Consider the following 19,593-nt stretch of genomic DNA (forward strand, 5'->3'; position numbering starts at 1 on the left):
TAATAAATGTTTAGTTTTACAGTCCATTCATTGTGTTTCCAATCTTTAAAATAATACAGTGAAAAGGCAGTAGCCTATGAGATAAACATGTTTCTAACATGTTTTATTTTGTTACACTTATTGATGTTCAATAAAATAGGCTACAAGAAACATGCATTTCGTCCCTCTGAAAGAATTGCACGCATGCTCAGCTCATCAGCTCATCGGTTCTCCGTATCGAACGTGTCCGAAAGAAACAGTTCTCGGTTCTGTACTGGTGGTCCGAGAACCGCTGTACCTGTCTATGGTACCTGTACGGTACCATAGACTGGTAAAAAGTAGGCCTAGTGGTAAATGAATAGCTTTTAAGTAGTTAGTTTGTTTATAATGTTCTTACAGCTTTTGTGCATGTTTTGGATGTGATGCATACCCCATGATAGTGTTTTTATGAAAAAAATTTATCAACAATTAAACAATGAATTGACAAAAACATGGACTGTATGCTGATTATTTATATAGATTTACTGTTGTATTTTATCAGGGGCGTCATGCAAGCCAAAATTCTGGGGGGGGCACAATCTGAGACGTTGCAATTGTTTTGACGGGTGATATGGATCATGTTAGGAGGGGTAAGGGGGTTTCTCCCCCTGAAATTTTTTTTATTCTGGCTGCTAAACATACCATTTCAATGCAGTTTGGGAGGGACAGAAATACCTTAACGGAGCTAGCAGCAACCCTCCTCTATCTGAGGACTAAGTTAAAGTATCTATTTTGTAATGTTTATGTAAAAGACAGGTTGATGAAAGAACTGTAAGCTCAAATTCAAAAGCTTTTGAAGTCTACTTCATTAAAGCATGTTTACACACACACTTACTGTACACTTAGGCTTACTACACATGATTTTAAAAACAGTACCATTGCAGTTTTTATGTTATGATAATTGGTATGTGACCTAAGAACGATCTTACAGTCTGACTTTGTGGTGCTCTGAAATTAAGCTATTTTAATATTAATATGTGATGAAGGACTTTGAAAGAAGTTTGACAGATTTCAGTGCTGAATAAGGTTAACACTACCCCGTTTATTTGAAAATGGTTAATATTTGACAGAAATGTAAAAAAGTAATCAAATCAAATGTAATATGTAACATTACTTTAGTAAAATCATTGAAATACTGTAGTTACACTGCTCATTATTATATTTTAAATAAGGAACTTGTAAAGAGTAATTTAGAGCTGCCTGATCCGTGAATAACCGTGAATAACAGTCTATGGGAGAAACATCAAGTCGATGCCTTGATAACGTTAGGTTGTATTTTGCAGTTAGCCTACAACAAATTTAACACCCTCGTTTCTATGAAACTGAAAACAATTGAACCAGCTGGAGACTTTGACACAAGACAAAACAGAACAGATGTTTCAAAACCGATCAGATAACGTTACTATGGCTTTGTATGGCAGTAACGTTAGCCAACTAGTTTACGGTTAGACTAGGCTAGCTATCGATAACGTTACACTGACACAACTTAAGTTAATGCTCTGAATTCTCTCTTCCCTCATTGAGAGTTTTGGCGTCGAGTCTACTGAGGTGAGGAGAGCAGTTCACGGTATTTCTCATATTTACTCAACCATCACACACACTTTATACAGTTTGACTAAGCGACAGGCTCATTTCTGTATTGTTTTCATCGATCACAGCGATACTTGTGCGTCTTTTCTGGCGTCTTCCTTCTGATATAAACATTTAGTGCAGCAGCAGCGAGCATGAGGAGAATATGTTGAGTTCATTCAGACCTGGGTGCGTTTCCCAAAACCATAGTTGATAACCTGTTAGCAACTTAGTTGGTTGGCAATGGGAAATTGCCTTGCAACCAACAAAGTTGCTAACTTAGTTAGCAACTATGGTTTTGGGAAACGCACCCCTGAGCGATTTTGTGTTCGTTTGTGTGATTGTCTCGTCAAGTCAAAAGTCAAAGTTTGAGATCTGTGAAGGGAATTAATGTGAATCGATATCAAGTGTCATACTGGAGCAGAGACTGCTAAATGCTTTACATTGAGCCTAAGATGATCCACGTGAGACATTAAAGCAATACTAATAAATATGAATAGCGTTTTACTCTTGGAACAATAGTGGGGGAGAGCTGGGACAGTTGAAGCACTTTTCAGATAAACGTCGTTTTCTAAGAAGGTTACAGATAGTGTTTTTTATTTATTTATTTTTTATCAACAACCTGAACTCACATACGTGTTCTAGTATCATGTGTTATTCTGTAAATAGGCTAACGTTATACATGGGTCATTGATGAATAAGGTTTTTAAAAGTGTAAAAAAAAAATAGAATGGAGATATAACTATATTTGAAACCATTTTTTTTAGTTTACCTAGGTGTTAACAATAAGATTTTGTTGTTTGTACAATCAATTAGGCTAACACTCTTTTTTGTCGTTTTTTACAAGATGGACAAAATTTGCCACCAAATAATTTTTCCGTACATTCTTTCTCATTACAAAGCAACGACTTCTACACAGAATTTTAATACCATTTTGCACTATGTTGATGTATAATGTTATAAAATCATGCCAGAATAAAAAAAAAATATACAAATTTATTACATTTTAAGATATTTTAATCACAAATGAAATTGCTGTATTGGCCTTCGGATAGTTAAACCGACCTTTTGACACTTCAAAATCTTAAAAAATACCTTTATGTAGTAAAATATAATTAATACCTTTTGGCTTCAGTTAAAGAGATCAAGTTGCACTACCTTACATACTTTGGATGTTATATATTTTTTTTTATTATTATTATTATCAAGGCCTTTGGACAAAAAAATGACCCGTCACGTCATTGACCCATATGCAGTGAATATAATCAATACGCGTTGCCTCAACCACATTTGTGTGCCTATAATGTTTAAAATTTATTTAAATGAAAACGAAAAGAGGGAGAGTGGTGTTTTATAACACTTTTGTTTTATTGTTGCCTAAAAATACAAAGTAGCAGAGCAAGCAAGTCCGAACTTTGCGTACTTGGTATTGAGAAACGCCTAATGTCGGCACTTGTGACAAACATGTCGAGAAGCAAGAACAAGATCTGGTGTATGTCATCCATTGTTGTTTACTATGCCACTTTCTACGCTTTCTTTTCTTATTCGTGCGAAAATGATGTCGATCGCTTCTTTTCGGCAAACACCACGCCTATCAAGTAAGGGTACTGTTGGCGATAGAAACGCTAGCCGGATCATGGTTTACTGAACCGTACTGTACTGTACCGTACCGCTCAGAGGAAACGAGCCATAATAGGCTATTTTGACGAAGACAGACAAATCCGTTTACAACTAATTTTCTTACATTTCTTCCTTGAGTCATATTGCATGTTTGCTAGTTGAATAGCCTGCTATTATGAAGAAAATTAGTTTTCCTATGACCAGGTTTAACACTTGTTTCAACCGTCCCGACAGCGCCTCAAACAAAAACGTTTTGCCCTTAAACTAAAAAACTCTGATATTACACAATTAAGGGTGTGTTGTAGTACTAATACACCTTCCGTATTATCATTACTAGAGATACACCGATTGATCGGCTGGTGACCGGAATTGACCGTTCGCAAAGACCCGCCCCCCTTAGTTACTGTCGCTATGTCCGAAAAGCTACGCCGTTCTCACGCCACGCCATGTTCTCACGCAGTGAAAAATACATTGCGGAGCAGAGAGGAGACTGACAACACGCTGACAGACAGGACAGACCAGGTTACTTTTCGGTTACGTTTGATATTAAACATATTAAACAAAGTCTCATCTTTCAAATTTGGTCATTTTTTAAAAGAAATTGAAAAATAAATACCGTTTTGTGGCTCTTTAATGTGTCGCGACAGATCGCTGTAGAGCATCAGTTAAAGCTGCTCGTGAACCGATCATCTCTTCCTTCTAGTTAATTTATAGCCTCAAATAAACATGAACAAACATAAGAAGGAATGTTGTTTTAACCGCGGAAAGGCGTCAGTACACTCCGTTTTTCAAGTTCAAATCCTCCCATGTTAATCTGCTATCTCTCCTGACTGCTTTGTCGGACAAAATGGCGGATGGCGAAGTATGATTGGTCAGATCACCTGTCAATCAAGCTCCCTGCGAAGGGTCAATTGGCCGATTTTCACGTGATCGCCCGTAACCGGCGACCGGCCGGTCAGTCTGACAAATGTCGATTTTATGCCGGTCAAATGCACTCGGGTGCCGCATGATTAACATCTCGCAACATCAGCATCACACGTGCACACGGAGCACATGTAGAAAACCTCGTGAATTACGTCCGTTCAGACCGCAAGCGCGTATTTTTTTCCGGCGTGCATGTTAATCAATGAGTGCATTCACAACGGAAGCAAGAGCAGCGCGTGAGCATCAAGCAGGAGCGTCGCGAGCAGTGAAGCAAGTACATACTACATACTAAATACATATATATATATATATATATATATATATATATATATATATATATATAAAATGATTGGATAATGAATGGGAAAAGGAAATAGTTCTTCCACAACACTGCACTTTAGATGTGTGTGAACTATGCAAATTGTAAAATGTTCTATTACAGAAAAGATATAAAATAAATATTTGTGTGTGCTGTAAAGTGGTTAGAAAAAATGAAATCGGAATCGGCTAAAATCGGTATCGGCAGGTCAAAAAATGAAAAATCGGAATCGGCCCAGAAAATTGTAATCGGTGCATCTCTAATCATTACAGTGGCACATGAAACAGTATGTTTTCACGGATCTGGTAGGCATCGCGTGCTTTACGTGCTGACGAAATTTGACGTACATGACGTGAGTGGTTTTCAAGGAAATCTCAATGATTCATCCGTCCCGCGTTTCAGTCGTCCCGGCTCTGCCCTTCTTGTGGTGCTCTTTATTTGTAAAAGTTTTATGATCTTTTTCAGTTTCTTTTACTTTATAGTGATGAATGTAGATAAGATCAAACTTAATGTGGACATATTATGCTGCTGTAATTACTTCTCTGTAGTGGTTGATGAAGATGAGTGTCATTAGTGAGTGTTTTTGTGTTATTGATGTTTTATCCATGTCATAGTGTGAGAAATAACAATATTGTCTTTTCAATGGATCGGTTTAATAGACTTTTGTAATTTATGCTGACTCAAATAATGTGTTTCTAACAGCAATCACTCAGAATAAAGTGGGATGATCTGCTGATGATCCTGAATGGCTTGTTGAATGAGTGTTGATAGTCTGAGGCTCATCAATATTAACAGATCTGCTGAAAACACTCTTTATTTCATGACAATAGTTCCTGTTTTCACCTCATTTATTATGCTGATGTCATTTAAAGCTCATTTCATTGGTGTCAGCAGACTGAGGGTATTTGATGATTACTATATACATTTATTTCTCTGTTTATGATTTTAACTGTTTTTCTTACCATTTATTTATATTTGGAAGAATTTAAATTATATTAATTCCTGTATTTTAATGAAGAAGCAGAATAATGTTAGGATTAGCAATATAAATAGATAGGCCTAGACAAAACAAAGTACTGGTCTTTCCTTAAAATAAAATAAAATTCTGTATCAAAATTTATGTCACTTCGGAGTGGTAAGCGAAATGAATTTTCCCGACAACGCTTTATCTGTAGAGTGGTAAAGGGATCCTCCATAGGGAGAGACTAGTTGGCACTTCAGCACAGCGTTGCCATCGGGTCCAGGCGAAGGTCCTTTGTCAGATCTGGTTGACAAATGGCCAAGAAAAAGTACTTTTTTTGAAAAACAAAACTTTTTAAGAAAAAATACATATATTTATGGAGTATGAAAACTGCAGTTTCAGAAAATAGTAGTGGTCACTCATTTTGTCAATGACTTCACATATTTTTTTCACGTTTTCACTCAACAGTACTGTAAATGTGTCCTATGGTGTGACATTTAAAAAGTACTAAGAAATTCTATTAAATAACATAAAAAAATACTTGAGACAGAATTGTTCACATTATTAAAACATTATTTTCTTAAAGTGATATTTATTTTACATGAAAGTACTAATTAGAATCATTTTCAACATGGATAGATGAACCTGATAAACTTTTCCCTATGAATGTCAATAAAACTTTTTCGAAACTGTTTGAAATTGTACCTATTTAAGAGGAGATATTATTGTAACTCCCCTAATGCCAAACTTGACTCTTTTTTTAAAAGATATTTTAAAATAAGTATATTTTTCTGTTGTTTTATGTTTGTCAAACCATAGGACAAAACGTCACACTAAAGGACAAAGATAGTCATTGCATAAAAAGAGTCAGAATATATAGTGTTTATTGTAACAATAATAAAGGAGGACATTTGTTTTTTTTGTTGAAACTTTATATATTTGTTTTAAAAGCTTCTTAAGGAGGTCTTGTCCTATGGTGTGACATCTGTGTCCTATGGTGTGACAGGCCAAAGCGTCACACCAAATGACATTTCATGTGACATTTTCTGTCACACCAAAGGACATTTGAGCTTTTGTGGCAGTTAATAACCATGCTAATACTAGCTGAACTGTTATTAGCAATTGGCATGATACATTTGCATAATATTACATAGTCCTGCTGTTAAACATACACATTTTAATTAAAAATTTTAATTTAGGAGTGTCACACTAAAGGACAAAAAAACTTAACAACTGCAGTGGTCTGAGAACATAGTTAAATATTTGAACAATTCTGAGAGAAATACTTGCCATGTGCACTTCTCATGGGCTTCATAGGGGTCTTCAGTCACATGACCTTGAATGGGGTCTTTCAACTAAATTTAGTTGTCCATGATATTGCCCAACTTAATGTCAGGTTATTGCATAACACCAAAGGACATTTTTTTTCTGTGACAAACTTTATTAAATTCCTACACTTTTAGAAATGTATGTAAACAAAATAACGACTTTAGTCTACTATTCATTTCCTTCTCTCTGGGCCTCGTAGTGTTTTTGCGCTGCGCGTCTGTGTTGCACGTCATCACGCATCACACACATGACCAGCGTCGGCCAATAGTGAGCCTACGTGGTGACGTGTAACACAGACGCGCTGTGCAAAAACACTACGCGAACCAACTAGAGGTCGAGAGAGAAGGAAATGAATAGTAGAATAAAGTCGTTATTTTTGTTTGTTTTTGCGCACAAAAAGTATTCTCGTCGCTTGATATACTTAAGATTGAGCCACTGTAGCCACTTGGACTATATTAACGATCTCTTTAATAACTTTTCTGGGCCAGCAAGTTTGGGCCACCTAGCAGCCTATGGAGGAGTGAGACAAGGCTCAGATTTCATCAAAAATATCTTAATTTGTGTTCCGAAGATGAACGAAGGTCTTACGCGGTTGGAACAACATGAGGGAGAGTAATTACTGACAGAATTTTCATTTTTGGGTGAACTATCCCTTTAACAGAGCAGCCATCAAGTGTTTGACAGTACTCTAGGTTATTACATGTGGAAGTTTTTTGTCCAATAATTAGAATCTCTGTTTTTTCAGAATTTAGTAGTAGGAAATAACTAGTCATACAATTTTTTAGATCAGCTATGCATTCCGTTAATTTTGTGAATTGGTAAGTTTCGTCTGGGCGTGAAGAAATATAGAGCTGAGTATCGTCGGCATTACAGTGAAAACTAATGCCATGCTTCCTAATGATATCTCCTAAGTAGGGGTGGTTAATCTGTCTGATTTCCCGATTCGATTAGATTACGATTATTGAAGTTCCGATTCGATTACAGTCGATTTTCGATTATTAACGATTCTCGATTAGCGATTATTGATTTTCCATTTCACAACAGTAAACGAAAATACACTACAAAGTGACTGCAGTATTAAAAAAAGTCAGCTGCTGAATTACTTAACTCTTTTATTGAGTAACAACAACTCAAAGCACTTTCTGTGTCGTGTAGTTAGAACTTCAGAATTATTTGTATGTAGCTTATGTTCTGTAGAACACAGAAATGTGACTCATCAAGTTGAACTAAACAATAACAAATAAATGAAAGGCTTATTTCCTTTAGGAAGTAAATCAGAACCAACATACTGTAGAAATTGGACAATTTTCTTCTAGAAAGACAAGGTGTTCAGGTGGAGGAAGACTGCAGGTTGCAGTCGAAACATGTCAAGGTAAAGAAAACGTTTTTTCTCCACCTGAACACCTTGTCTTTCTAGAAGAAAATTGTCCAATTTAATCATTAAAAAGACAAAATGAACATTTTTGAACAACTTACTGTAGCTTCAATTAGTAACATACAAAGCCACTCTTATACACAACTAAATAATAAAGAGTTATGACTTGAAATGTTTGCTGTACTACAATCAAAAACAGCTTATACAAAAAAAGTGAATGAACATCTGCAGAGAGCACAGTCAAAATGTAACTTTTTGTGACTGAAATTGCACATATTGCAGTATAACGTACGTATAACAGATCGGTTTACAGTGTACTGATGTGAGAATTAAACAATACAGAAAGCAGCTCTCATACAAAAATACTAAATAGGTAACAATGAAATTGCCAATTTTACATACGTTAGCTTTTACATTTACATTTATTCATTTAGTTGACGCTTTTATCCAAAGCGACTTACAACAATTGCTATATATGTCAGAGGTCGCACGCCTCTGGAGCAACTAGGGGTTAAGTGTCTTTCTCAGGGACACATTGGTGTCTCACAGTGGATTCGAACCCGGGTCTCTCACACCAAAGGCATGTGTCTTATCCATTGCGCCACACCACCCCAGCTTTTAACGAAGAAGGTGCCGTTCGAATTTGGTGCTCAGCCATCATGAGTCTGTTATGTGTGTGCACGACTCTGTTATGTGCGCGTCTCTGTTATGTGCACGCCACAGACTGCACGCGCACTGCACGTCCGCTTATAGTTCCACCTTTTGCGTTCCGTCAATATTATGTTATTAGAAATTATTATTATTTTTTTTTTTAGAAAATCGATTTTTTGACATTTGTGAATCGATTCAGAATCGTCCGCATCGCGATGCATCGAAGAATCGATTTTTTCCCCCACCCCTACTCCTAAGGGTAGCATGTACAGAGTGAACAGAATTGCACAAGCATGGTTTAAGCATACTTATCTGACCGTTGTCAGTTTGTAGCAGTAAATGAATAGATGTCTCATCGATCACAAGTTCAGTATTGGGTACCACAAGGCTCAGTACTAGGACCGTTGCTATTAATGCCAACATAATTTTCGAGTCTATTTAAAAGAATGTTATGGTCGATAGTGTCAAATGCAGCACTTAGATCGAGTAACACTAATATGGAGATCTAACCACTATCGGATGATAGGAGCAAATCATTTGTGACTCTAATGAGAGCTGTCTCAGTACTATGGTACGGTCTAAATCCTGACTGGAAATTCTCGCAGATATCATTTCTTTCTAAAAAGGAACATAGTTGTGAGGATACTGCCTTTTCTAGTATCTTTGACAGAAAAGGTAGATTCGAGATCGGCCTGTAATTGACTAATTCTGTAGGACCAAGTTGCGTTTTATTAACAAGCGATTTAATCATAGCCAGCTTAAAGTTTTTGGTACATATCCTATTGACAAAGATGAATAATGATATTAAGAAGAGGATCTATGACCTCTGGAAGCATCTCTTTCAGTAGCTTAGTCGGTATAGGGTATAACATACATGTCGATTTAGATGATTTACGAGTTAAGTAAATTCTTCCTCTCCTATAGCAACGAATGAAAAAAATTTTTTAGGAGACTACAATGCACTGCCTGATGCGATACTGTAGTAGACGGTTGCATAGTTATAATTTTCTCCCTGATATTATCAATCTTGTTAGTAAGGAAGTACATAAACCCATTACTGCTGTGCTGCTTGGAAACATCTGGGGTTGAAGATTTATTTTTCATTAGTTTAGGCACAATTTCAAATAAATACCTAGGGTTTTGTTTATTTTCTTCTAATAGGTTTGAAAAATAAGCAGATCTAGCAGCTTTTAAGCCCTTTCTGTATGCAATCAAACTGTCTTTCCATGAAATGCGAAATACCTCTTGTTTTACCTCTGTATACCTCTCTTAAGGGCCCAAGTGTGCTCGTTGTACCACGGCGTCGGACTATTTTCTTTAATCTTCTTTAAGCGCAAAGGAGCAACTGTGTCTAAAGTGCTGGAAAAGAAAGAGTTAAGAGTTTCTGTCGCAATATCTAGTTATTCTAAGCTATCCGGGATGCTGAGATGATGAAACTGATCAGGAAGATTATTGATAAAGCAATCTTTAGTGGCAAAAGTGATAGGTCTAACATATTTATAACACGGAGTCGGCTTTGCAGACTTGGCTAAATGAAGTTCACACAAGACTAAATAATGATCTGAGATGTCATCGCTCTGCTGCAGAATTTCAACGGCATCAACATTTATTCCATGTGATTAATATTAGATCTAGAGTATGATTTCGAGAATGAGTAGGTCCTTACACGTATTGTCTAACTCCAATAGAGTTCAGAATGTCTTTAAATGCCAATCCCAAAGCATCTTTTTCGTTGTCCACATGTATATTAAAATCACCAACAATTAGTACTTTATCTGCAGCCAGTACTAATTCTGGTGCAAATCTAGTTTGATTTCTAACATTATTCTCTCAACAGACATTTACATCAGTAGTCTGGCGTTATAATTGATTTGCTTTTGGTGTACTGTGGAGTGGGTAAAACTGTTTTTAATGGCAGGCTAACGCGTGTACCGTTGACTCGCGCTAGCCTAGCACCAGCGAACTATCCAAAAGTAAGGACTAGATGAATTTTTTTTGAAAACGGTCTCCACTGATGAATGACAAACAGGCTCACTTGAAAATGAGGTCCGATGTTGAAAATCCTGAACCACCCCTTTAATTTTGGGTGTAGATGAGGCCATCCTTAAAAATATTTTGGTTTGCCGTAACAGCAAAAAAAAAAAAAAAAAAGGTCGGTAGGTCGGTCTATATTTTTTTTCCGGGATTCGATGTAAAAAAAAAAGTACAATTTTGGTCAAATTTGCATATCGGGACTTCACTATGGAAGTAAAATAATGTCAAATGTTTTTGAAACAAAAAGCCTGTTGAATTGCACTACTTGAAAAAAAAAATAGGCATTGCATTAACCATGCTTGCATTTTAATGCATTGTATTTTTAGGGCTTGCATTTTTATGGGCTGAAATTCAACATGGTTGAATATTTAAGCTGTGAATATTTCAATTAAAAACATTTCAAACACATTTTCATTATTAAAAATTCAATAATCCCTATTCACCTTTCATATTTCACTTCCAAAATATTCAAACTGTTTAAAAATACAACCTATAATATTCAACAGGCAATTTTCGGTCCATTTTATTTCGCTTTGCAAATTCGTTTCCACAAATTCAGTGGTTCAAATTCGACAGTAAATTCAACGGAACTGCAGGAAAAGCAGTAGATTACCGAGATACTCTCCATCTGCTGTTAGTCAACCTCACCAGCAGGTGGTGCAAAAGTCGTTCTATTCAAATGCTATTGAAGTTAGAAACGTGTATACCAAAGTCGTACACTTTAGAGACGGTCCCTAAATGTGCGAATGTCCAACGTCAAGCCAACTTTATGCCAGTCTTTCACTGGGAAACGCTCAGCATTAAACTTTGCGCGTTATTCTGAGTCAATCTGCTTGCCTGCGAGTTTGGTCTTTTATATCACTGTAATTAGTCCACTAAGCTATACTTTAAGCGTTTTATATGTCCAGCTGGGGAATCCTTAAGTATTGAGGGAAACCCTAATAGCTTGCATGCAGCACATCGCCACAATATAAAGTTAAGGCAACTAAACAACCAAGAGAAATATGTCAACCTCAAAAATGTAATATTGGATCTGTATATCCGCATCGGGGAATAACATTATAATCTTGTTCACGGTAGAGAAAGATGCTTGTAGGCTTCACAGGAAAAGTAACCGTGAAGACACTGAATTTAACATAAAACCGCCGTCATAATAATCACAAATACACTTGCATTGCTGTTAAATGAGTTTTATGAATGAATGGCTTGCTCTAACTGTTGCTGGTCTTCGTCAACAACAAGCGCTTTTGCACCTCCTGCTGGTGAGGTTGACTAACAGCAGATGGAGAGTATCTCGGTAATCTACTGCTTTTCCTGCAGTTCCGTTGAATTTACTGTCGAATTTGAACCACTGAATTTGTGGAAGCGAATTTGCAAAGCGAAATAAAATGGACCGAAAATTGCCTGTTGAATATTATAGGTTGTATTTTTAAACAGTTTGAATATTTTGGAAGTGAAATATGAAAGGTGAATATGGATTATTGAATTTTTAATAATGAAAATGTGTTTGAAATGGTTTTAATTGAAATATTCACAGCTTAAATATTCAACCATTTTGAATTTCAGCCCATAAAAATGCAAGCCCTAAAATACAATGCATTAAAATGCAAGCATGGTTAATGCAATGCCTATTTTTTTTTTCAAGTAGTGCAATTCAACAGGCTTTTTGTTTCAAAAACATTTGACATTATTTTACTTCCATACTTCACTGATAGTTTTCCAGAACTTAGTGCCAAGTTTTATATATATATGTGTGTGTGTGTGTGTGTGTGTGTGTGTGTATATTAGGCATGTGCCGGTATCACATTTTCATGCTGCGATTAATTGAGTGAGCTTTTATCACGGTATACGGTATTATCACGATATTTTAATTGCACATGAGAAACAGATGGATTGGGGGGTGGTGTAAAAAATAAATAAAACTTGCATCACAAGGTGTAATTGTGATTGTCAAAACATTTGGTAACTAAACTGAATTTGATTAAGTTTAGTGACAACATGTTACAATGATTACATGGTACAATGACTGGTAGGCTACTGTTTCTATTGCTTAACACAAATTTAACGATTTCAATTCAATGCTTGGGATTTGATTTAAATCTTGATTCAATATTTACTAATTTTGGATAAATATTAGGAAGGCTACAGTAGATAGCCCACATGTTATTTTTTTCTCATGAAAAAAAAAATCTCACAAAATTCTATGTAACCATATAGAGCCCTATCAGCTGGTATTATTAAAGGTTACAAATAACTAATTAAATCAAATATAATGTGGTTTTCATTATAACAATTATGTAATGACACAAGTAAAAATATAATAAATATGTAAAAAAGTGCAGTGCACATATTCAGCAAAATACTCCTCTTTATCTATTTGTTTTAGTCATCTAACATGCTGCTGGTCATTAAATGGTTTAAATGTAACGTTATGTGACACAATTGTTCTGTTTCATATCAAAAGTAACCTGCTCTGTCTTGTTTGTCGGTCTTCGTGTCCTCTTTGCTCCGATTTTTCTCTGCATGAGAAAACGGATGTGTGGCGTGAGCGTGTGAAGAGTCTCGCGCTGAATGCGTCGAGTTGGCAGCTCTGCTTTTAGAAGCGGGATGGATCCGGATAGTTCGGCGGCGGCCATATAGACTGTATGCGGCGGCGTTCCTCCTTCCACCATGCTGCTTCTCCATGTGAGGACTGTTTACATTAGACTAGAAGTGCGCACTGGCCACATGCTTATACATGTGGCGATTGTTTACATCAGAGTGCGCACGTGTTTCGCGCAGCATATACGCAGTGTTTGTTTAAGCGGTTGATGGAAAATAAGCTATAATGCGCGTTTTAAAAATCTAAATTCGGATTATTATTTTTCGCGGTATTTTGAAGTGCCCGCGATAACAATATCGTGCATATTCATTACCGCGATTTATTGCATTACCGAATACCGGCACATGCCTAATATATATATATATATATATATATATATATATATATATATATATATATATATATATATAATATTAAATAACAATTAGAAAACCTGTATAAACTGAACACCAAAGAATAATATTATAGCGGTAATATTATAGGCCTATTCATGTAACGGGTGCGCTGCCAATAACGCGCCTAAGCTGTCAGAACTGGGAAAAGTAATGATTATTAGTATGTCAAATATATCAAGGAGACATTTCAATTGTTTATTAATAAACAAGTGTTTTCTGTGTCAAAGATGAAGTTGACGATGCTGACGCGATCTTCGCAGTAGTGAACGTGCCAGAGAGAAATGCACATTTCATTACATAAGCAGAGAGCAGTCTGTTTTCTTTCGTTTTGAATTGTTTTGTTTAAAAGTGTACATTTCATGCTTTTTATATATAGGCCTATATATATGTCTCAGGTCTGTGAGGCAAGTTTCGGTTGATTTAAGAGACCAGCTCCAGTTCACGCGCCGGCGACTCCGTGTCCTGATTATATTGCCTTATTTAGCCTACCTCTTATTTATTAAATACAGGAAATTGGTTGATGAAACATTGATCAAAATTTAGATACAATTAATACAAAACGAAATTCACTTTAAAGACAGACTTTCTACAAAAACAAACTTAATGAAGTGGTTAAAATCATGTCTGCCCACTCCATTTGTCTTCCGATATTTTCGGGATCATCTTATCTTATTCATGCTATTCACTTTTCATATAATCAACATGAAATTTAAAAAATATATATTATTTTATTTAAACATGAATATGAAACTATCGTTTTTTTAATGACTGCGGGCTACAACACAGGCCTATTAGACAGTAGCCTACAGAGAAATTTACTGTCGGAGCGTTGCCGGTGAGATACAATTTTCGATCAATCATCTAATTTTATTTTGCTTGATATGCCCATTCTTAATATTTGGTGTTTTAAATGCCTGTTTGAGATCTCTGTGAAGTTTTAATTGTAGTGCCGCTTTCAGAGTGGTCACGTCCATAACATTGTTTCTTCCTCATAAATGCGAACACGAAAAATAAAATAAAATGAATAGGCTATTATGTTCTGTGGAGAGCCGATCCCTCTTCATCCGGTGGGTATATTAGCCTACTTTTGGTTTGCGCAGTGTAATTCATAGAAGTAGCCTACTAAAACATATTTTTCGTGGATCTGAGTGTCGCAATTTCGCTTTCATTTCGCATAGGCCTACACCCTACACAGCCCTTATAATCATAGATGACGGTCTATGTAGTACAAACGGATGAGTATGTAGGCCTATTTATTCACAATAAAATATAATTAATATAATTTTATTGCATTTGTATTAGTTGTTTGAAGAGTAAAAAAAAAATCGGTCGGTCTTAACGCAAGTTTACAATCGGCAAGTCGGTCGGACTAAAAGAAAAAAAAAATAATTAATTGGGTCGGACCTAAATTGACTGGGTCGGTCGGGTTACGGCAAACAAGAATATTTTTAAGGATGGCCTAAAATTAACTTGAATTATTATCATTCATAATGTCTTAATATTCATTAAAAAGCAAAACAAGTGAAAAAAAATTTATATTAGGGAGTGAAAATAGCCAATAAGCATCCTACTGTTTACAATGGTAATTAATTTTTGTTTTTGTTTTAGGGCAATCTTTGAAGGATAAACAACATGTCAGGGTTCTGTCACTTCTGTCTGGGTTATATTCTGGTTGGTGACAGAGCTCTGACATTCCCAGTTTGTCCTGTTTTTGTTTAGTTTGGTTTATTGTGAGCACATGGCTTGTCTTGTATTCCTTGTGCCATGTGCTCTCCTGTCAGTTGTCTAGCCCCTCCCATCTTGTTACCTGATAATTGATTAATCTTCTCCACCTGCTTTGTTCATTACCCTCTTTTGTTTGCTCCCTATTTACTCTCCCTGTGTTTGCAGTCCTGTGCTGGTTTGTTGTCCATGTTTCCCTTGTGTTTCCTGTTCCCGCCTGAGTTCTCTCTTGTTTTTTTCCCACGGGGTAGTTTTTGTTTGTAGGTTTGGTTTTGTCTTTTATTTACTTAATAAACATCCTTATTTCCGCACTTGTATCCTCGCTTCACTTTTGACCATTCCATGACCGTGACAGAACGAACCAGCCAACATGAGGATACAGCGGTGTGAGGTTTCTCTACCTGGAGGAGAGTCAGGGTCTCATATGACCTTGTTTGAGTATTGTGCTCGAAGGACTGAGGAGACCATAGCAGCCAGGTGTCAAGTTGGAAGAGGAAGGTCCAATACTGTTACTAGCAGCTCCCCTGAACCCCCTTCCGTCAGCACCATGGATACCTGTTCAGCTAACACTCCTTTATACAAACAATCCTTTGAGGGAACCCGCCTAGCCATATTCCCTGGGACCCGTGGAGGCCTATAGGACGTGGTCCATATGGACCCTGACGCCATTCCCCACTTCAACCTCTCTTCAGCCTTGAACCCGTGATGTCTAGCGGCCCCGAGTCTGAGTCGGGGGTCTTAAGTCCGGTGGTCCGGGAGGACCCGACTTCGGGGGTCTCAAGTCTGGTGGTCCAGGAGGACCCGACTTCGGGGGTCTCAAGTCCGGTGGTCTGGGAGGACCTGACTTCAGGGGTCTCCAGTTCGGTGGTCTGGGAGGACCCGACTTCGGAGGTCTCATGTCCGGTGGTCCCAGTGGTGGCCCAAGAGGCTGCAGCACCCCCAGTGGTGGCTGAGGAGGCTGCAGCGCCGCCTCGCTCACGGAGATGGAGAAGGAAGGCTTCCGGTTTCCCATTAGGCAAGGCAAGGCAAGTTTATTTATATAGCACATTTCATACACAACGGCAATTCAAAGTGCTTTACATAGAAGAAATTAAAATAATAAAAGAAATAATTAAAACAGTTTAGAAAAATAAAATACAGTACAGTACAAACAGTCGGACGAACAGTGGCACAGTGCTCATTCAGTAAATGCATAGCTAAACAGATGTGTTTTGAGTCTGGATTTGAATGTGATTACTGTAGGAGCACGTCTGATCTCCTCTGGAAGCTGGTTCCAGCTGCGGCTGGCATAATAGCTAAAAGCAGATTCGCCATGCTTAGAGTGAACCCTTGGTATTTCTAGCTGATATGATCCTAATGATCTGAGTGATCTGTTGGGTTTATATTCAGTGAGCATATCTGCAATGTATTGAGGTCCAAGGCCATTGAATGATTTATATACCAGTAATAATACTTTAAAATCAATCCTAAATTTAACTGGGAGCCAGTGTAAAGACCTGAGGACTGGTGTGATATGTTCATATTTTCTGGTTCTGCTCAGAATCCTGGCGGCAGCGTTCTGTATGAGTTGCAACTGTCTTATGGTCTTTTTGGGAAGGCCAGTGAGGAGTCCATTACAATAATCCACCCTGCTGGTGATGAAAGCATGAACAAGTTTCTCTAGGTCTTGTCTGGAAACAAAGCATCTAATTCTTGCAATATTTTTCAGATGATAGTATGCTGATTTAGTTATTGCTTTGACATGACTACTGAAACTAAGGTCTGACTCTAGTGTCACACCAAGATTCCTGACTTGATGTTTAGTTGTTTGACCCCTAGAGTGAAGGTATGCGATCACCTTAAGAACTTCATCTTTGTTTCCAAACGCAATGACTTCAGTTTTGTCTTTGTTTAATTGAAGAAAGTTTTGACACATCCAACTGTTTACTTCATCAATGCATTGGCACAGGGAGTCAATGGGGCTGTAGTCGTTAGGCGATAGGGCTAAGTAGATCTGTGTGTCGTCTGCATAGCTGTGGTAAGAGATTTGGTTCTTTCTCATTATTTGGCTCATTGGGAGCATATACAGGTTGAACAGGAGTGGTGCAAGAATTGAGCCTTGAGGGACTCCGCATGTCATGGATGTCCACTCAGACTTATGGTCTCCTATACTCACATAATAACCTCTCCCATCTAAGTATGACCTGAACCATTTTAGAACTATCCCAGAAAGCCCCACCCAGTTTTCCAGCCTGTCAAGAAGTATGTTATGATCGACAGTGTCAAATGCAGCACTGAGGTCGAGTAGCACCAGCACTGATAATTTGCCTGAATCAGTATTTAAGCGAATATCGTTTATTATCTTTATGAGCGCTGTCTCTGTGCTGTGGTGCGGTCGGAAACCAGATTGAAAATGGTCAAAGGATCCATTCAAGCTCAAGAATTTGTTCAGCTGATTGAAGACAACTTTTTCAATGATCTTGCCTATGAAAGGAAGATTTGAGATCGGTCTATAGTTGCTTAATATGGTCTTATCCAGATTGCTCTTTTTCAGGAGGGGCTTGACAACTGCAGTTTTCAGGGAGTTCGGAAAACTACCAGAGTGAAGTGAGGCATTTACCACTACTAGAAGATCTGCTTCTAGACTGTTTAACACACTTTTGAAAAAAGATGTGGGAAGTGTGTCAAGAGCGCAGGTTGATGTTTTAAGGTGCTGTACGGTTTCTTCCAAAATTTTGCCATCAATTTCTTTGAAGTCAGACATCGTAACTACTTTCTCAGGTGGTCTGATCTGTCTGACCCCAGTGCAACTCAAGGATGTGCTGATCACCTTTCTGATATTATTGATTTTCTCAGAGAAGAAAGAAGCAAACTCACTGCACTTGTTGTCTGAGAGCATTTCACTGGGAATCTGGCTTGGGGGGTTTGTCAGTCTCTCTACAGTAGCAAAAAGAGTGCGTGTGTTGTTTAAATGACTGTTTATAATATTTGAGAAGAAAGTCTGTCTAGCTTTGCCTAGTTCCATATTGAAAGCATGAAGGCTGTCTTTGTAGATGTTATAATGGACTACAAGTTTTGTCTTCCGCCACATGCGCTCTGCTTTTCTGCATTGTCTTTTCATATTTTGCACTGCTGTTGAGTTTCTCCAAGGTGCTTTTTGTCTGCCACTCTTCTTCCTGACTTTCACAGGAGCAATTTCATCAATTACACTTTTAACTTTTGAGTTAAAAGAATCAAGGAGAAAATCAACAGAGTCTGCAGATATGCTTGGTGTTAAGGATATAGCCTTCATAAATAGTACACTAGTGTTCTCATTTAAGCATCTCTTCTTGACAGACACAGATCTCGCTTCAGTGGCAGGAGAGATCAATATATCAAAGAAGATACAGAAATGATCAGACAGTGCTACATCCTTAATGACAATCGATGAAATGTTTAGACCCTTACTGATAAGTAAATCTAGAGTGTGTCCATGATTGTGTGTGGGTCCATGTACATGCTGATTCAGATCAAAAGTTTTTAAAACAGTTTTGATTTCTTTTGCCATATTGTTTTCTGCATTATCTATATGGATGTTAAAATCTCCAGCAATGGCAAAACAGTCAAACTCTGAGGTAATTGTTGATAACAGTTCTGTAAAGTCCTCAGCGAAGGCTGGAGAGTATTTTGGAGGCCTGTAAATAATAAGTAAAATGCGTGGAGCACCTTTTAACACAATACCCAGATATTCGAAAGAAGGGTAATTCCCAAATGATATTTGCTTGCATTGATAGATATCTTTTAAAAGAGCAGCTAGACCCCCACCTCTCTTAACAGCTCTGCAGACACTCATAAAAGTAAAGTTAGGAGGGGCTGCTTCATTGAGGATTGTTGCACTGTAGCTGTCTTCTAGCCAGGTTTCATTTAGAAGCATAAAATCTAGGTTGTTTGTGGTTAAGTCGTTAACTAGAAGTGATTTATTTTTAAGTGAACGAATGATTAAAAGTGCTAACTTAACAGTCGTACTTTTTGTCCCCACATCAATCTCACAAATGCCAGAGGAGAACTGGCCCCCGACTGAGCCTGGGTTCTCCCAAGGTTTTTTTTTCTCCATTA

At 37.3% G+C, this 19,593-nt stretch overlaps 1 protein-coding gene across 1 annotated transcript in view; it reads left to right on the plus strand.

The window, feature by feature from the left end:
* The first annotated feature begins 1,536 nt into the window (after positions 1-1,536).
* The window catches only part of LOC309492462 (uncharacterized protein), a 195,276-nt gene continuing 177,219 nt past the window's right edge, over positions 1,537-19,593 (plus strand). Inside the window, exon 1 of the mRNA XM_082161454.1 lies at positions 1,537-1,566. The gene's annotated coding sequence lies outside the window, so the exon portion shown is untranslated. The remainder of the gene's footprint in view (positions 1,567-19,593) is intronic.

This window comes from Leuciscus leuciscus, assembly GCF_965113295.1.
Source record: "Leuciscus leuciscus genome assembly, chromosome: 1".
In the NCBI taxonomy this organism is placed as follows: Eukaryota; Metazoa; Chordata; class Actinopteri; order Cypriniformes; family Leuciscidae; genus Leuciscus; species Leuciscus leuciscus.